The following is a 20,637-nucleotide window of genomic DNA, read 5'->3' as shown; positions in this document are numbered from 1 at the left end:
CAATGTTTCATACTATAAAAGCCAACTTTTCAACTTTGACTCCCTCAAGAAGAAATCACCATTGCATGCAGCCAGTTCTGCACAGGATCCCACTTTTCAATTTAGCCATAGATTTTTAGGAACAAAGTCCAATTTACTTGTGTGCCACCAATGCCAGAATTTGCATCAAGGCCAAAATGCTAGACAAGAAGAAATAACACTTTCCCGGTCAAAACTGCCACTCTTCATAGCGTGAACAATTGCAATCTAGTTTGGGACTCAGGAAAATGGCATCAAGGAAAAGGGGTAGGCTCCCTCTTGCTCAGGTTTACAGTGTGGTCAAAATGTGAGCACAAAGATCAGCTGTTCTTTAGGATGTTTTTAAAACAGAAATCCACTCTTAGTTATGTATCTCCAGTGTAATGTAGTTTGACCATCAGTATCCTTTCCTGCTGTTTTCAAGGTTGGTGTTTCTACCTATTGTCAATACCACGTGTCTAAGCTTTAGCCATTTTCCTCCTCTGCCTTCCATTCTGTATAATTAATTGTTTCAGGCATGAATGTAGCTGGCTTAGGTTACTATAGTTTGCACCAGGAAGTCCGGCTGCAAAGTTGTTTGATGTGTGAGAATATTTTATTTATCTATTCACATTTATATAACACCCTCCCCAAAGGCTCAGGGAGGTTTACATGGAACAGAAGAAATGAAGAAGAAGAAGAAGAAGAAGAAGAAGAAGAAGAAGAAGAAGAAGAAGAAGAAGAAGAAGAAGAAGAAGAAGAAGAAGAAGAAGAAGAAGAAGAAGAAGAAGAAGAAGAAGAAGAAGAAGAAGAAGAAGAAGGGAGAGATGACTGAAGATGGCACTGTACTAGCCCTATCTGTAACGGGCTCCCCAGCCAGGCAGAGGGCCAGGAGCAGAAGCACCTGGCTGACCTGAGCAAGATACGCAAATCTTGCTCACCAGTCACCCCAGGAACCGGGAACGGCATCCTGAGAGTCCTACAGATCCGCGGAGACTCAGTTCTCCGGATCATCGCTACCTGTGCTGGAGGTCATAATGGCGTCCTTGTCATAAATAATCTTCTAAGCTTGGAACAACCAGCTGATAAAAGCCTGCACTTTTCCCAGATCATCTTTTTTTCTCCAGCTTAAAAAGAGCAGAAGTCTGAGGAACGCAAAGAATGTGAGTTTTCTGTTTGAGTTTTCTTCTTCAAAGCCCCCCTCTTTCCCCCCTAACCAATTTACAAGAGAATTCTTTCTTCGGACGGGAGGCAAGCCAGCTAAATACACTCGTTAAAACTGACAACGAAAGAACTTGAGAATTTGTTAATGAGAGCTCTGGGGAAGTTCCTGACAGAATACGGAGATTTTTTTAACTGATAACGTCTGATCACTCGAACTCTCGCGAGACGCTGTTACTGCATATTGCACACAGAAACAGAAACTCTAACAAACGCACAGATGTTTTATTTGTTAAACAGAGGCAACTTAGAGATACTGAAAGCAGTCAAAAAGATTGAAAATTAAATTCAAGATACCAGGAAAGAGCTCTCAGACAGAATCGACGATTTGAAGAAAACAGCTGAGGAAAACACAAATCAGCTGGCAACATACCAAACAAGAATTCAATGTCCGGAAGTCCAACAACAGGAGTGGGAGAGAACTCTGGAAGTAGAACTCAAAGCTAGGAGCATTAAAATTAAAGACGTCTCAGAAGAATCTGGGGAAACAGATCTAAGGAAGGAAATCACAAAAAGCCTGGAAGACTACTCAGAGGAGGAAGATACTCGAATTGATAAAGTATACAGAGACTATTCAAAGGCTGCATGCAAGAATCAACTAAGAGACATTTTTGGCCCTGACAGCAAGGCTGCTAGAAATACTCTATACAAAAACCATCAGGCGATACCGCCTGGATCAAGAAACACAAATATTTCAAGACCTGCTAGCAGATACATCATGGAAAAGAGCACAATTTCACCTTCTGCGACCACCTGAGGAATGTGATGAACAGTGGAGCATTTACTTGGCTCTTTGTGGGAAAGACAGCAGTAATTCTTAAGTTAGGGCCAACATACGAAGGGAACTGACTTTATATTACTTAAGATAATAGATTATACTCTCATAATGGATTATACTCTCATATGTATCAACAATTACTTTTATTAAGAAAGACGGTAATAACTTCTAGGTTAGGACTAATATGTGATGGAAACTGAATATGTACGTTATAAGAGGATGGCAAACTATACTTTCGCATGTATCAATAATTATTTGGCTAGCTGGTTGTCTCTTTTTCTCTTTAACTTAAGCGATGGGAACTTAGTACGTACTTTTTAAAATAAGAATGGATTGTATTTTTACATGGGTCAATGATTATTCTGCCAGCTGGTTGTTTCTTTTTTTTCCCTTTATCTTTCTGTAAATGCTTATATATAATATATAATAAAAATAAAAATATTAAAAAAGAAGAAGAAGAAAAAGAAGAAGAAGAAGAGTTGGTTCTTATATGCCGCTTTTCTCTACCCTAAGGAGTCTCAAAGTGGCTTACAGTCGCCTTCCCTTTTCTCTCCCCACAACAGACACCCTGTGAGGTGGGTGAGAAAAGCAGCATATAAGAACCAACTCTTCTCCTTCTCCTTCTCCTTCCTCCTTCCTCCTTCCTCCTCCTTCCTCCTCCTCCTCCTCCTCCTCCAGTAGGATCAAGGTTATCAAGGTGACTGACTCTTGTTTAACAAACTCAAAAAATCAAGATAAGATGCAATGGTTCTTATTATAAATTAAAATAATTTATGTCTTTTAGAATAAGGTAAAGGTATCTCCTGTGCAAGCACCGGGTCATGTCTGACCCTTGGGGTGATGCCCTCTAGTGTTTTCTTGGCAGTCTCAATACGGGGTGGTTTGCCAGTGCCTTCCCCAGTCATTACCGTTTACCCCCCAGCAAGCTGGGTACTCATTTTACCGACCTCAGAAGGATGGAAGGCTGACTCGACCTTGAGCCAGCTGCTGGGATTGAACTCCCAGCCTCATGGGCAGAGCTTTCAGACTGCATGTCTGCTGCCTTACCTATCCTGATGTGCCAGGATAGGAAACTAAAATCTGATGGCTGTTCTAGCACCTCACTATCTAAGTAAAGTTTTCTTATCAACAGGCGAAAGAATAAGAGGCAAGTAACTCAAGAGATATGATCATTCTTTGACCCCCAACAACAAATGCATACACACAAAGCAAATAAGTTGGGGCACAAGAGGTCAATGATTAGAAAAGCTCAGAGCTTGTAGGCAAAGAGAATTACACCCTGACTCTTGGCATGCCATCCTCCATAAAAAAAATTATTCTTCTCCCAGCCTAATTCAAAAGCAGAAGAAAACTAGGCTAAGGGAGCTTTACTCACTGTCCATATACCCACCTTGAATTTCCCAGAAAAACTATCCTACACATTTATGCCTTTCTGTGCTTGCCATGCAAGTGAGAATTTAAATGCCTCTTTAAAAGTGGGATCCTTTATACTGTCTGCCTTGCTTCATTCATTACTATATCAAAGAAAATTTAAAAAAATATTACAGGAGAAATTAACTCACAATATCCTGCATGAAATTCCTGTACTAATATCCCATCTTAAGCTGTGTTTTTCCCCCCTCTGAGATTTTAAGTGAAGCCTTAAAGATTAAATGTACGCATTACTTCACTGCTTATGCTTTCATGCAAAGCACAAACACTTGCTGCAATCCTCATTTGACCCACGGTTTAAATCATTTAATGTAAGAACTGTTTATCTCATTTGATTTGGAAATCCAATAGCTTTGCAAGCACACTGTAAATGACTCTGTAGTCATTAAAAGGACAGGTTGAAAGATAGATTAGCAATAAAATCAAAACATATAGTCATATTACAGTAATAACAGAGGTATTAGGACTGTCTGACACCATCTGATTAATGCTAGTTTTGGCTTATAGGATTTTATGTGCCCAGTGTTAACACCGTGAAACAAAAAAAACGCATCCAGAATTAAATAATGGACTATCTCTGCAATGCATGAGATATTGTTTCTGGAAGGCTACAGTGCAGGCAAAACCCGGCAGCTATTTGGAAATGAAAGGTCATCTATAATACAGCACCTTGCCCATTAGCATTATCTTAGATGTGGGGTCACACAACTTACCCAAGCACCCAGGAGAAAGAAGCCTTGTTTATGCTTCAGACTTCCTCTGTGGATGTAATTGAAAAACAAAACAAAACTGGAATACCTTTGGGGATATGGCCTGTCCTTTTTATGTATGCAGCTCACCTTTTCTTCAAGGAATCCATGAGAACATTCTAGTTCACAAGGACATTCTAGGAAAGTAGAAAAGGGCAAGAGCCCAGTAGCACCTTAAAAACTAGCAAAATTTGTGACAGGGTATGAGCTTTAGGGAGTCAGCTTGGTTAAGTGGTTAGGAGTGGGGACTTCTAATCTGGTATGCCAAGTTTGTTTTCGCACTTCCCCACATGCAGCCTGCTGGGTGATCTTGGGCTCCCCACGGCACTGATAAAGCTGTTCTGACTGAGCAGTAATACCACTACTACTACTACTACTACTACTTCTTCTGCTTCTGCTTCTGCTTCTGCTTCTGCTTCTGCTTCTGCTTCTTCTTCTGTAATATCAGGGCTCTCTCAGCCTCACCCACCTCACAGAGTGTCTGTTGTGGGGAGAGGAAAGGGAAGACAATTGTCAGCCACTTTGAGACTCCTTCAGGTAGAGAAAAGCGGCATATAAGAACCAACTCTTCTTCACTGTTCTCAAATGTGAGTCCACCTGCTTTTATATCTTGGAGAGTGGAATGATTTTGGATGTGGAATGTCAATAGCAAGCGAATGACAATAGCAAGTGGATAACAATAGCAGGCGTGATTGAATTAGGCATGATTTACAGAGGGGTAGTAAGCAAGAGAAAGCCATATTGGCAACAAGACTGGAAACCTAGCTCTCAGTTCATTGCAGGAGGATGCATTGTCTGGAGCTTCAGTCAGCTGCAATTCAGCAGCCTCTCTTTCTCATCTTTTAAAATTCCTTTAAAAGAGAACTTCTCTTAGGTCAGCAACTGAATATTCTACAAGGTTAAAATATGTCTCCCCCCCACACACACACACACTGGTTTTTGAATGTTGTTTCTGCTGACAGACCAATGTCAATTTATTCTTTGTTGTAGGGACTGGCCTACTTGTCTGTTGTAGAGGGCGGAAGAGCTCTGCTGATATATGATGGGATGAATCACATTCAAGAATGAGTCCCAGTATGAGTCCCAAGATGGTCTGGCTAATATTATTGGGTGTTTTTCACACTAGGAAAAATTAAAGTTCTGCAGGGCCTGCAAGATGGAGCTCTTCAGCCAGGCCTTTAGCTGGGGCCAAAGTTAACCTCTACTGAAGCCCCTTCTATCAATTGCTTATTGTGAGAATCCACCTGATCATAAACTGGCCAGGGAAAGCATCAACAGCTACCTGAAAATGGGTTGTCATTGTAGACAGTGCAATTTTCTACTTTTCTATGTTTATCTATTTAAATATTGTATTTTAACTACTGGTTTATATAGAACGCCTCGGGGAGGGTGGCAAATAAATAAATAAATAAATAAATAAATAAATAAATAAATAAATAAATAAATAAATAAATAAATAAATAAATAAATAAATAAATAAATAAATAACATGGTTAACTGCCATGAGATGGCTTGCTGGGAGGGTGGTATAAAAATCAAATAAATCAATCAATCATATGCCTGAACTGGGAAACTGAACTGAGACCACCCGCTGGCTCTTTATCCACAGCAGAGGCTTATGACAGCCTGATGAAGCGTAAATTGTTCTCATGAATACAGAGGGTGGTGGTGGGGAGTTAACTTGGGAGCTCAATAATTCACTGCATCACTGACAGAAGCATAAAAGCAGATTTCATACACAAAATGTTGGAGCAGATGGGCTGCCAGCTCATGATAGCGATGGGCAAGGGGGAGGGAAAAAGAGTGTTAGGAGTTGCCTTTAATGTGTCTCTATACTAAAGACACTAGGCGTTGCAAGTAGAAGACAATATGCAGGAGAAGGATCAGCTGTTTGGCAGGCTTTTTAAATGCCTCTCTCCAGACCCCTCCCAGGGTACACAGAACCTGCTCTCCACAGGAAGGATCCTGAGGATCAGCAATTTTGTGCTTCCATGTGGAGTTCCACAAGGGGCAATACTTTATCCCAGTGGTCCCCAATCCCCGGTCCGGGGACCGGTACTGGTCCATTGACCAGTCGGTACCGGGCCACAGCTCCTCCTCATCCTCCCCAGCTGCTGCCTCGGGGGCTGCCCTGCCATTTCTGTCGCCGGCTCACCTTTGGTGCACTCCAGCAGCTGCCATGTCTGGGGCTCCCCATTGGTGTGGCACTGCGCAACTGCTGCTGGCAGCTCCCCCCAGTGGAAAGCGGGAAGTCAGGGGTGCTGGCGGGAAAGCAAGTGGAGCAGGGTCTCAGGAGGCGGCGGCGACATCCCTCAGCAAAAGACTACCCTCCCCGGGCCTCAGTAAAATTGTCAAGCATTTACCGGTCCCCGGTGATAAAAAGGTTGGGGACCAGTGCTTTATCCTATAGTTTTTAACATCTATATGCATCCTCTGGCCCAGCCGTTCTGGGGCTTTGGGCTGGGATGTTACCAAAATGCTGATGATACCCTCTATCTCCTGCTCTACCTTCCGATGGATGGTCGGCTGGACTCCCCCCACTTCCAGAAACATTTGCCAGCTGTTTGGAAGCAGTGACTGGATGGCTCAGGCAGAGCCATCTGAAAGTCAACTCCTCAAATATGGAGGTTCTATGGCTGGGTAGAAGGGGTCATGATCAGCAAGCATGCCTTCCCTGCCTGGATGGGGTATAACTTATGCCTGTGCTAGTGGCCAGGAATTTGGGGTGGACGCTTTGGATGCCTCCCTTTCTAGGGAGGCTCAGATCATGAAGCCCAGGTGGCATTTTCCACCTATGCCAAGCACGGCTACTAGCACCCTACCTGTTCTCAGAACACTTGGCCATAGATATATTATGTCTTTTTAAACTCGGCTGTACATATCAGGAATGCCTTTAGAACCCTATGGACATCTAAATTATGCCAGGATCTCTCCAATGGATGAACTGGATCTGGACAAAAGGCTGAGAGATTAATCTCTTAACATTGGTGAAATTATGAATTTATTTTAGGGATGAAGGATGGATGTAGGCCAGTGGTCCCCAACCCCCAGGCCAGGGACCAGGACCGGTACTTAGATCAGTCAGTGCCAGGCCGCAGCTCCTCATCGTCCTCCTCCCAGGCTGCTGCTTGGGGGACTGCCCTACCACTCTGTTGCTAGCTCACCTTTTGTGCTCTCTAGCAGCCCCCAAGGCTGGGGCTCCCCCTCGGTGTGGCACTGGACAGCAGCTGCTGGCAGCACCCCCCAGCAGGTGGCAGGAAGTCAGGGGTGCCGGCAGGAAAGTAAGTGGAGAAGGGGCTCAGGTGGCGGCGATGACATTCCTCAGCAAAAGACTAACCCCCCCCCCGGCCTCAGTAAAATTGTCAAGCGTTGACCGGTCCCCAGTGATAAAAAGGTTGGGGACCACTGATCTAGGCGTAAGGTGACTTTGCCCTTGTGGAACATGCAAGGTTTAGGGTTCACCGAAAATGTGCCTAACTCCAAGATCCTCCTTACTGATATAACTGCTACTAAGAACGGTACTTCATCCTTGGCATCTTCAGACTTATCTCCACTATGGTTTCAAACAGCTTCTTTATTAATGTGTTAAGCACTAAGTTTAACCTCCATGTAGGGAATCTGTGAATTATTTGAAGACCCTCCAGTGATGTGCCTCTCAGGAACTGAACTACATGAGGGTGTTGTTGAAAGTCATTTCCTTCTAATCTTGGTAATAATCGTGGAAATTGCTGCCACTTGCCTTCATAGCATAGCATAACTGCGTTCAGACCTTGTTCAAGCCCATCTTGAAGGAAAGCCAAAATATCCCTTAGCTTAGGAGAAGAAGACATGTGTTTGCACCTGCACCAACCTCTAAATACCTTCCAGGAGAATTCATAAATATGGTTAATGGACTTTCTCCTTTCCAATAATATCATATCAGCCACCCCAGGGTCATACCCCTTGTCTTAAAAACTTCTCCCTCTCAGTTTCCAAGCAGCTAAGTGGAACTATGCCAGATCTGGATGCCAGACTGGTCCTTGCTGCAGTATGTCTGGTATCAGTGGTAAGAACATGGGTCTATCTATGGCCAACTGAAGAATCATTGAGAACCATGGTCTTCATTGCCAGTGGGGTATGACAGGAATTACTTTTGCTTCTATCTCTCTTATTCTTCTGAGAAGCCTGGGAAGTATGGGCACCAGAGGGAATGCATAAAGGAAGCCCACTGGCCATGAAGCCAGAAGCGGATCAGTCTCCTCCACCTCCTATTGGAAGAATCTTGAGAAAAACCTCGGAAGTTGATGTTGCCTCTGGAGGTGAATAGATCCACCAGTGGCATTCTGAACTGCCTGGCTATTTTCTAGAATATCTATTTGTTGAGTGACCATTTGCCCTCCAGAAGTTTCCAGTGGCTTAGTCAACCTGCCTGCAGGTTCTTTATCCCTTGGATGTGTTCTGCCTGGACAGAAGCCAGGTGAGACTTTGCCCATTTCAGCACCTTGAGAGCTTTTGCATGCATCTTCAACAACCAAGATCAGCCTTGATGATTTATGTAGGCTCACATCTATTTATGTATGATTTATGTGTAGCAGTGTTACCCATTCTGACCAGGATTACTTTCCCTAAAACTGTCTCCTTGAGGCCGAGCAGTACCAGAAAGACTGCTCTCCTATCCAGAATATTGATTGGTAACTTCCTCTCTAGATTGGACCAGGTTCCCTGGACCATCTTGTCGTGGACTGTGGCCCCCCAGCCTAGGAGGCTCACATCTATAAATACCTCTATTTCTGCGGAAAGGATGAACCTCTTTCCCGCTGATAGATTGTCTGGATTCAGCCACCACCATAAACATCTTCACTCTTAGAGGTACCAACAAATCTATGTCCCTCTTGTGGACTATGTTCATGTGGCGAGGACGAAGAAAGGCTTAAGAGTTTAAATTAAGGTAGCCTGCTAGCACAGCCAAAGGCCTTTCCCCCTTGGCAGAGGCAGGAGAGAACTGGGGCAGAGAGGCACATCCCCACCAGAAAAAGGAAGAGGAGAAAAATATGAGCCTGCCTCCCTGAACCGAGGGATGAAAACACCCAAGATGTCTTCCACCTCTGAGGAAGAATGACATCAAAGCTCAAAACAACAAACAAACAAACCAATATGTGCTACAAAGATTCTATGCTACAAATATGAAAAATTCACAGCTTCCAAGTCAGAGAAACCCTGAGGGAAGGCACAAAAAAAAAAAAAAACCTTGACATCTCGGGAGCCTCTCTTAGACCGTTTATGCACTGGGAACTTAACTGCCCCACCCCCCTGTCAGGAGCACAGATCGGGGGCTGATGAGGTGCACCAGGCCAAATGCTCCCCCATGTGGGTGCAAGAAGAGGTGGGGCAACCTGCCAAGACTAAAACTCCAGCCTGCAGCCCAGCATGAAACCTCCAGTGCATAAACGGTCTTACTAAGAAAAAGGTTTCTCTTCCAGACCTTTGTAGCAGTAGTCCAACAACACAACCACATGAAGTAGACCCCATGGAAGCCATATTGATCTTTTGCCAGTCTGACAGGATGTTTTTCTTAGAAATAAACATTGTGTGCCAGTTCATTATTAAAGATGTATCATGGAAGCTATGGAGGATACAGTATTGAACTCCCCAACCACTGCTTCCTGACTGTGAGACTGTGTTCTGACATTGTTGTTTTCCGTAATCTCCATCCTCCATGTTTCCATCAGATTACCTCTTTGGACAAGCCTCATTTATTGCAATTATATTTCTCCCCAACCCACAATTACAGTCCTGCACTTTTATATTGACAGATTCATACAAAGCCAAAATTAGTTTCTTCTTTATTCAGGTTCCTGTCTCCTTCCCTCCTAACATTCAGAATTGAATTTTACTTACTGATGAGCTTCAGTTGAAATGTCAGTTATTTCTGCTTGCCCTTGTCCTATGGATATTTTACATGGTAGTATTTTGAACATTCAGAAGAACACATACACAAACACAAAATTTTAAAAGCTCTGCTCCGAAGCCTGTTAATAGCTATTACACAGGTAGACAGATCATGGTGTTTTCTTCTTGGAAAACAAACATTCAGAATCCTAGTTGAAATTTTAAAGCTTTTGTCCCTGTTTATGCTCAAGTTTCCTTCTTGTTCTCACCAGTATCCAAAGAACCCTGCCCCCTGCCCCCAAGGCAGTTCACCTTGCCTCAGCCTGGCCCAAAACCTTCTTGCTCCTGGCACCTATCTGGTGAAATGAGCTCCTAGAAAAGCTAAAGAGCCTGTCGGAGCTTTCACAGTTGCACAGGACCTGTAAGATGAAGGTATTCCACCAGGTAAAGGTGAGGCCAGGGCTAAGATCAATCAGGGCCCTCCGTGAGGACCAGGTCTTTGCACTAACACCTGTGATTCCCGCCTTGTTGGCTGTCGGGTTGGTGGGACAGTTAGGGTGTCTTGCCATCTGGTTGTATTGTTGGGGGATTGTTGAATGGGTTTCATGGAGTTTTATGATTTTATTTTGTACACCACCATGAGTCTTTCAAGAGGTGGTGGTAAAGAAATATAATTAATTAATTGATTAATAACCATCATAAAACAAGACTTTTGGCTTGATTTCCTCAAATAAAGCTTCCCAGATCCCATCACAACCCACTTTCAAGAATAACTAAATTTCCATGAGATGGCACAAGGACATCCTGGTTGGGAATCAAAGATTCTGATAGGCACAATGATAGAGCTTGCTTGTCATTCTGTTCAACCTGTTCAACCGGTGTTCCTTCCGAAGTACAGTATCTTTGGTAGTCTAAGGGCAGGTAGTGCCTCAGTGGTTTCACCTATTGTGCACTGTACAAATGCTCACCTGTTGCTGCTGGTGCTTCTTAACCTGTCTCATCTCCTATAGTTTCCATGTCACTGACATTCTCCAATTGCCTATCAAGTTTACATTTTTTCCTCTTTGACTTGTCCCTTTTTGCAAATGGAAGAACTACTCCTAAAGACCATAAAATGAATATTGAGTCATTCCCAATCACTTCTTCTACCCAGGTGGTACAGAAAAAGTGTCAGACTATGATTTGGGAGACCCTGGCTTGAATCCTCAATCTGCCATGGGAGATTACAGGGTGACCTCAGCCCAGTCATATACTTTTTAACCTAACCCACCTCACAGGGCTGCTGTGAAGATAAAATGGAGAAGAGAAGAGAAGAGAAGAGAAGAGAAGAGAAGAGAAGAGAAGAGAAGAGAAGAGAAGAGAAGAGAAGAGAAGAATGTAATCTACTTTGGATACCACTGAGGGGAGAAGCAGGGGAGCAAATAAAATAAAATTCGTAGCCACCCAATATTCCAAAGAAAGCTTTGTTTGATGGTTGCAATGCAACAGATATAAAGTAATTCTAAAAGAAATGAAATGTTGGGGATGAGGTTATTAAAAACGCCTCCACAAAGCCTAGTAGTAAACCACAAAAATTAAACATTAATCCCTAGAAAGATCCATTTGTCCAGAAAGTGGCCTCATGATAAGTGAAACTGGGGAGGCAACACTCTGAGCATATAAATAGAGAGAAAAGCAATCCAAGTAGGACAATGCAAAGACGGGCTGAAGATAAACTAATTGCCATTTCTAGAAATCAGAGCAATATCCAGGAATCATCTCTATTGTCTTCGTTTCTTGGCTGACAAAAAAGGGTCATGTTTCTAGGACCTGTGGTATAAGGATGTTGAGTCAGTGGCTCTTCTGAGCACTGTTCCATAATGCAACTGCTGACCTATATTCCAGGAACTTGGGCAAAGCCAAATGTGATAGAGCTTGTGGCTGGCAGGTAGTTCACATCTTGAAACAGCCCCTGCCTAAGAAACAGCCATTGGCAGCCTACCTAATGCAGGGCATATAGTCCTATTGTTGGGGTGACAAAAGCATATACAGAATGGCTCCACTTCTGCCTTATAATTCACTTTTTTTTCTGGACAGAAATTAAGTTCACATCATGAGAGAGTCACAGATTGCATTTCTGCTGAGACTCGAAAAATGCTTATCAGGAGAATTGAGAACAGCATAGGACCAGAATACTTTCCCAGTTGCTTCATGCATTCTGAGTTGCAATTCTTATAGGTGGCCATCATATTCAGAGCAAGTTATGTGACTAACATAGATTCGAATATATCTAACTAGCCAAAGAACTAAGAATCAAAGTTCTACCGCAGTGTTTTATACCAAACAAACTGACCACAGGTAACCGAATAGGAGGCATTTTAATCATTTACATAATAAAAACAACATCCTCCAGCACCATCTATGCCCCAACTGTACCCCACACTACTCAAGAACTGCATATGCCATGACCATGACCAGGGGATCCAAACGGTAGACCTTGGGGGGCTGGAGGGTATCCTATAAATGACCATGTGACTGTATCGTAATCAGAAGTATAAATGCTTTGTTTTATAGAGAACCCCATGTTCCCTGCCTTTTTAGATCCCTGCTTTTCCTGAAGGGGGCCTATTCCTCAGCTGATGAACAAAAAAATTCTTTTCACTTCTTACCTTTGGTATTTTCTTCAACTGGAGTGTTGGAGACACCAAGTTATCAACCCTGTTTGACTGAAAGTTCAGTCACCACTATCCCTGTCCGATCCCTGCTTTTATATGTATCTAAATGAACCCTAACTGTCAACTAGGCAACATTCCATTTCTTCGTATCCCTTCTAACTGCCCCTTGTGTCACAGAGAAAATCCATGGCCTCTCATTGGCTTGAAACCCTAGGAATTTACATACACTCCAAGGGATCAGGGATTGGCTGCAACACTCAGAGGGTGGAACTAGAAGGTACCCATCATATCCATCCTGTTGAACAAGCTATCCATCGTATCCACTATCTACTGCCCTTCTTCACACCCTCTGCATTCTCAGCCCAGCAACTGGGCAGCTGTTGAGAAGAGAGCAAGCTGGTCACAGAGAGTAGGAAGTAGAACCACCACCTCCATGTTGCATCCACCCATGAAAAGAGCAAGCCAGTCAAAGTAGGCAAGTGGAGATTTCTTCTTTTCATGGCCAACTTGCGCTTCTCTGGGCACCTTGACAATACCACTTCCTAATATGAGATGCTCAGTGTCATATGGAGGGTAACATGAGAAGGCAAAGATTGAAGCTCTTCCCCTTACTACAGAGGGGCTGGCTAAGGGACAGTACTGGTGGGGAAAGACAACCCTGCATTTGCAGAGGAACTCTGGTAAAATGGTTGTGGATTTAATATTAATAGTTATATCTTATCCCTGTGCATACGTGTTTGGTGGGGAGGCACCCAAAAGAAGGAGGAGAGGAATAAGAGTTGTTCTTTTTTACCCCCACCTTTCACTACTTGAGTGTCTCAAAGTGGCCTGCAATCTTCCTTCTCTTGCTCTCTGCACAACAAGCACCCTGTGAGGTAGGTGGGGCTGAGAGAGCCCTGATATTATTGCTCGGTCAGAACAGCACTATCAGGGCTGTAACAAGCCAAAGATCACCCCGCTGGCTGCATGTGGGGAGCACGGAATCAAACCTGGCTCACCAGATTAGAAGCTGCCACCCGTAACCACTACATCATGCCTGCATATTATTTGGTCCTGTGGCTCATTATGTTGCTGACAATTGTAGAACATGACTCTCCACAAACAAGATTAAGTACTATATATATATACTTAATATATATTAAGTTATATATATATATATCCCTGATAGTATGACTTGATATTTCCCACTCTGTTTTAGCTTCTCATTTCTCATCAAAGACTTGAGTTTGTATTTTCACACATATTTCTATTTCTCCCAGATTCCCCCACAAATGTGCATATCACATGTCAACGGCATGTAAAAGGTATGCAAGAAACAACAAAACAGGATACCAGCAAGGGCTGGAATAAAAGGCTCAAAATGGAGTGGGACGCTGGCTCAGTGTTAAAGCATCTACATGGAATACAGTAGGTCCCAGGTTCAATCTCTCCATCTCTCCAATTTTCTCTATCTGAAATAATCATATGGGGATTGATGTGAAAGATTATGGAAGAGGTGTTGCCAGTCCTAGAAAACACAATTTTTAAACTCACCATTTGTTGGTTTCTTCATGTGTACATGTGATAACATAAAAGGGGGAAATATTCACAATTCCTTATTTTGACTAACTTTGGGGTGGAGGGAGTCATTTCAAGTAGAGAAATGACAAGGGGCTGAAGTTGTGGCATCTCTTATTGTAGACAATAGCCCCTGCCCCAACAGTAGCCCCTGCCCCCAATTTAAAACTTAGTAGGAGGTCTGTGGCCCAGTTCAAATATGCCAGGACCCAGCGGGAGGGCATATAGCCCCTGTTGAGAATGGCTGGCCTCAAGCATTGCCTTTGGAATTAAGTTTGGCTTAAAGTTTTCATCAGGAAAGATTTACAGCAGTTAGCTGTAGTTCTCTATTTTTTTCAGACATAATGTAAAAAAAGAATTCTAGACAGATTGCTGGGAAAGGAACTGAGCTGTCACTTCCCTGATGGATGAAAAAATCATAAGATATAGGAGTCAGTGTCAAGACAAAGAAATTCAGAGCTCATGTTTGACACTTGGTGTTGGGGGTGGAGTTCAGGAGAAACTTGGGGATGCTCTGGGAGATAATATCATTGACATTTTTATATATAAATACCGGTTGCGTTGGTGTATTGGTGCACTTCAGCCTGGTTGCACAGATGTATATTTATTTTGCAGCTCTGAAATAAATAATTATAAATGCTTCTCATGATTGGTTGTTGTTGATTGGGTATAAAACATAATTGAGAGCACAAATGGAATCTGGTTTAACCAACCATTTCTGCACTGGGAACTTTGCTGCCCTTGCTCCTGTGCAAGAGCAGAAATCCAGGGCGGATGAAGTGCACCGGGCCAAATGTTCCCCCTTGTGGATGGAGGAAGTGGCAGGGCAACCTGTCCTGGCTCAAACTCCAGCCTGCAGCCTGGGGCAAAGCCTCCAGTGCAGAAATGGTCACACTATCTAAAGAGGAATAAAGTGGAGAGACAGTGATCAGAATGGATAAAAAATATTTTGATAGAAACAAAGGTTTAAAGCGGTTAAGATTCACAAAATATATTCAACCAACTGAACTAATTATCTTACAGAAAACTCATACTTTATGACAGAGAAAGGGACAGAAAATGGTACTTGGTGGGCCAGCTAGATCCCCCCATGACTCACTGTCCAAGGCCCTATACTCAAATTAAGGCCCCTACATTTATTTATTTTATTTATTTAGACTTCTAAATACATACCAAAAATCTATCAGAAGACTACTGAGTGATGTAGCACCACTTTCATTGAAATATCATTGGTCACAAAGGGACAGGACTTGGACATCTAAGACAGCACCAATATATAAAAACGCAGACAAGTTCCACATTTTCGTGGATCAGGCACCTGGATGCTCTCCCTGGTGTTGAGGATCCTGCTTCAAACTCTACTGCCACTGTCCCAATCTCATGGCTTATAACTACCAGCCTTCAGCCATCTCCTTTGATCCAGCTACTCAGAGTGCCACCCAGTATCCGTATAAACCCACCCTAATGAAACAGCACTGTTTAGCAGTGTTTGTCCCAAGAGTGCTTTCTGCCACAGAAAGTACTACATGTGCATAAACCCAAGGAGATAAATAGCGGGTAAGAGATATGTTAAATCTATTAACTGTTGCCTTGTTAAACCTCAATCTTGAAGTAGTGCTGACAACTACAATAAGAGGATATCCACAGTGCTTTGCCATTCAGTATAAACCAAACGATATTTCAAAGTAATTCAACCTTCATGGTTATTTAATCCCAACCTTCCCTCTCCGAGGTGTAAATTGATTCCAATGGTATGGATTTTTCTTAATGGCAGAGTAGCCCTAACCCTGTTTAAAATCTTTGGTGCAATTCTTTAAAATGAAACAAAATACATCGTGCCCTTCATCAGTTCCACCACACATATGGAGAGGTTCAGTATATTTTTAAAGATAAAACAATACCATTTATATACGATATGGCTTTTAAAAGTAATAAGTGAAAGCAATTAACCAGGGGGTATAAATCTTCTCCTAATGACAAAACCAGTAATGCATTCTGTAATAAATGTCCTGGAAATGCTATCAGTTTGCGGTTGTGTGTTGCATGCTGCTTTTCAACTAAATATTCAATCTTGTCGAAATGATATTCCCTTAACACTTGAATAATCTTTGTAGATTAGTTTACCAGGAGCAGATTCATTCCAGTATAAAGATAACTGTAAAAAAAAGATCTGTGCCCATATTTTCTTTTGAATGGCAGTCCCTGTTGTAATTTCGTTCCCTATTGTAACAACGATTTCTAGTGGATTGTCATCAAAACAATGTGACATGCATTCACCACTCTGGGATATTATAGCTGAGCATTCCTTTGTGCATCAGAAGAAATACCACTAAATATCTCCATGGAAGTAACAGAAGCATTAAAGATTCTTCATTCACTCCAAAAAAAGAAAACCTTCTTTAGAAAAGTTTCTTTGTTAGAGCAAAGCAAGTTACTACATCTAAAACATAGAACTAGTATACAGATTACATGAAGACATATAGGGTTCAGGGGAGGTGCCCCCTTCCTGGGAACATAAAACGGATACCATGTAAAAGAAGAAGAAGAGTTGGTTCTTATATGCTGCTTTTCTCTACCTGAAGGAGTCTCAAAGTAGCTTACAATCGCCTTCCCTTTTCTCTCCCCACAACAGACACCCTGTGAGGTGGGTGAGGCTGAGAGAGCCCTGATATTACTGCTCAGTCAGAACAGCTTTATCAGTGCTGTGGCGAGCTCAAGGTCACCCAGCTGGTTGCATGTGGGGGAGCGTAGAATCAAGCCCGGCTCGCCAGATTAGAAGTCTGCACTCCTAACCACTACTCCGTCACAACATCTTGACTGATAACAACTAGGGATGATAAAATGACGGGAAAGGGAGGGACCAAATGGATGGGGAAGGGAAAGGGAGGTGAGGAATGTTAAGGCATCTGGTGTACTCTGAGAACTACAAAGGGAATTCATTAGGCTTAGTCATGGCAAACTACTAAATCATGGCAGAAATGCATGAGGGTTATGAACACATAGCAATAAAATTAAGTTTTAAAATGTTTATAATACAGTCAACAGAATGATCAATGGATATAAATGAAGTGAGAAACAATACTGAATTAAAAGTATGGAAATCTAACATTACAGATATTCAGCAATATTAAAGTCATGGATATATTGTCTTTTTAAAAATACAATGCTTCAGGCTGGCTCCCATGTAGTAAGCTAACCAGAAGACTCATATGAGTCTGTAGCATGGCTAGAACTACAAAACAAGGATGCTCAACTTCTTGTGGGTTTAGTTAACCTCGTCATTAATGCATGTTGTCTATTACATTGACCAATTCTGCATGGAGGTGCAAAATGCACGCTGCCTCCTGCTTGCAAACGCATGATAGGAAACCCCATATTTGCAGGCTTCCTGATAGGAGACACCTCCTGTGTTATCCCCGCCATCTCATTGCAGCCTTTTCCCTCCCAACGAGGTGATGGAGAAGCAAGAAATGTGGACAACCCAAAGTTTCCCCCCAGCTCCTCAGGTTGTCAATCAACAAAAGCCATCAATCCCTTCACAGTGGTTGTTTTGGGGACTCAAACTTCCTTCCCCTCACCAAGTATCGAAATTAATTTTTTAAAAAATATACTTCCGTGTTGCAGTGGTGAAACGCTACAACACTAAGCATTTTTTTTACTTCCACATTGTTTTGGGATCATGCCACAACAATAAAACATTTCCTAAAATCCCTTTTCAGGATTCTTTATATATGGTATCTCAGGTGATAGGCTGGCCATGGTAACTGCATCCCGATAATTGCGTGTTAATGATAAATTTGTAAAACAAAGAGCATAGATGCCAAACGAATAGGGACAGGGCTGCTGCATCACACACACACACCCTCTTCCCCAGTTCATACCCTACTGCCAGCAAACACAAACAGAAATGTGTTTTAGCTGCCCAATCCCAAAATCACCATGCACAATGAAGATAACATTTTATTTGAAGTGAGAGCATGTTGCTTTGTGGTTCCATAGCTATGAAGACTGCCATTAAAAATAATAATAATCAGGAAATGGACAGGGGAGGGCGGGTGCGAGGATGGGCAAGGTGTTGCCAAGACAGTAACATGTTTTTCCCTCCAGACAGGCTTGCTCTTGTTTGTGCCCTGATTAGCAGTACAACAAGAGGGAAAACAGTATTATGTGATTTCCCACATCATGGAGAAAACTGGACAAAAACTCGCTATACCCACTGGAGAGCTCTGGGTTGCTGCCAACTTCATGTGGAAGTAGTACTAAAACCCATGAGCAATGAAAGGTTGTCCAGGGGCAAATTCCTCATGTGAAATTGGTCATTCTAATGTCACCACTGCAGACAAAGTTATTTTCTCTTCAACCATGTTTAAACCTGACTTCCAAAATTAGTTCATTTTATGGTACATTCTGCCCTTTGTCCTCATCAATGAACTATGACTGTAGCCACCCAACTCAGTGTTATTGCTAGTGATATAGCTGTTATAGCTGTTACCGTTGAATGAAAGAAAGAAAGAAAGAAAGAAAGAAAGAAAGAAAGAAAGAAAGAAAGAAAGAAAGAAAGAACAGAACAGAACAGAACAGAACAGAACAGAACAGAACAAAACAAAACAGAAATTGATTTGGAAGTACTAGGGAGTGGATTTAATATGATGTCTGCAAGTAGACCCGAGGCTGAGCAGACCTGCTTAAAGAGACTTGGAGGCCAAAATTCTCCTTAAAAGATGCCAGGACCACCCTCAACACATTCTCATCTTACTTGGTTGCAAGAAGGTGGCAGGATAACAACCCACCAATCACTAAATCAATTCTGTATTTTTGTTTTCCATAAACAGCACTAATAAACTTTGCTGATAAAAGCTACACACTACAAATTTAGGCATGCTTATTTGAGAACAATGCTCAAAAGAAAAAAAATGGGAATGAGTCTGGTATGGTTTCTGTTTGTGAAATGAGGCTACAATTCTTCTTCCTAGGAGTAAACTCATGGAATAAAAAATAACTTGTATCTGAGTCCATTCATGTAGGGGTGGTCTGGGAGATCAAAACAGCCTGGGAAAAGGACTCTTTCCAATAATAGAATCATAGAATAACAGAGTTGGAAGAGAAAGATGGGATTCCCTCCCTCTCATGCTTTGCCATTTGTAATTAAATCTATTACATAGTTTTCACATCTCTGGTAAAGTAAGGCTTGTGCCTATAAAAATTCACCATGGCCCAGTATACTTTATGAAGATGTGGTCCCACCACGTCTTTTCACTTTAGCATTCTCTTGATGATTTGGTTAGAAGTCTTTCTCAGGGATCTGACTTTCACCCCTAAGGAAGCGGCCTTGCAAGCCTTCTTCTGCCAGACAAGGCTGCTTAACAGAGGGGAGATGGTGAATCCATCACCTCCCCATGTTCTCCTTGGCTGCCACTTTTTCCTCCTTGCAGGATTAGCCAATCAAGGATCATCCAATGAACAGGGTGGCATCAAAGCAATACAGAGCAAGATTTATTTATCTATTTTATTTCCACCTGATCAGATTCCTCAAGGTGGCACACAGATTCCACTATCTAAGTCAGGGCAATGCAAACGGACATGAAAAAAAAATACCAAAGGTGGAGGGGCTTTTCAACAAGGTCAAGAACTTTGAGAAAAAAGATTGCTTTGACTTTGTTCCAATGGTGACAATTACTGAGTGAAAGCTGCTTCCTAAGAAAGACCTTGTGATGGACCCACATAGCTAGGAGCCCAAAAGAAGTTATATAGAACCTAGGAATCCTTAGGGGGGGGCATTCCTGAAGGAGAAGGTGGGAGTGGCCTTGAAAGGTTCTGAGGGAAAGAACTACAAAAGGGCAGTTATTGAGTTGGAGTTAAGAGAGAGAAGGGGGCTTAGGAAGTCAGAGAGAGAAGGCTGCTTGATACTGGACAGAGGTCTAAGGAAGAGGTTTGATGGAAGAGAGAGGATATAGGAGATCCTCTGAGCCAAGCAAGGTTGCATGTCTCAAAAAGACAGGGGAACCATGGCTGCCTAAGTTCTCACCGGTAATTTGGGTTACTTGTGGACTTAAGGAGAGCCCAAGTCTCTGACAGAACAGACGGAGCTGAAAGCTTATACGTGGCTCTTAGTGAAACAAGCACACAGTGTAATTTATACACATTATACAAAGTAACAGCCTGTAATCAATGAGCTTATTTCTAAATCTTTATGTTGAACATCTTAATAAAACTTTTCCTTACCAACTTAAAGCTGGGAGTCATGAAAGTTCCCTTCTTTCAAGAGACAATCACATCCAGTGACAAGAGTGAGAATCTCACATATTGAAAAACATCTTTCTTAAACAGTGAAAACATCACAGCCATACTTAAAGCCTTCCATCATAAGCAGAAAATTAATGCT

General features: G+C 42.4%; 1 long non-coding RNA gene across 2 annotated transcripts in view; it reads right to left on the bottom strand.

Moving 5' to 3' along the window:
- LOC143842691 (uncharacterized) overlaps nt 1–12,834 on the bottom strand; it is an 87,299-nt gene extending 74,465 nt beyond the window's left edge. For both annotated transcript variants that reach the window (XR_013233294.1, XR_013233295.1), the window contains exon 1: nt 12,693–12,834. This is a non-coding gene — a long non-coding RNA (uncharacterized LOC143842691). The remainder of the gene's footprint in view (nt 1–12,692) is intronic.
- Between the last annotated feature and the right edge of the window lie 7,803 nt (nt 12,835–20,637).

Source organism: Paroedura picta, chromosome 8 (genome assembly GCF_049243985.1).
Source record: "Paroedura picta isolate Pp20150507F chromosome 8, Ppicta_v3.0, whole genome shotgun sequence".
Lineage (NCBI taxonomy): Eukaryota > Metazoa > Chordata > Lepidosauria > Squamata > Gekkonidae > Paroedura > Paroedura picta.
The sequence above is the reverse complement of the archived record's forward strand: the minus strand, read 5'-3'. Positions and strand labels throughout refer to the sequence as shown.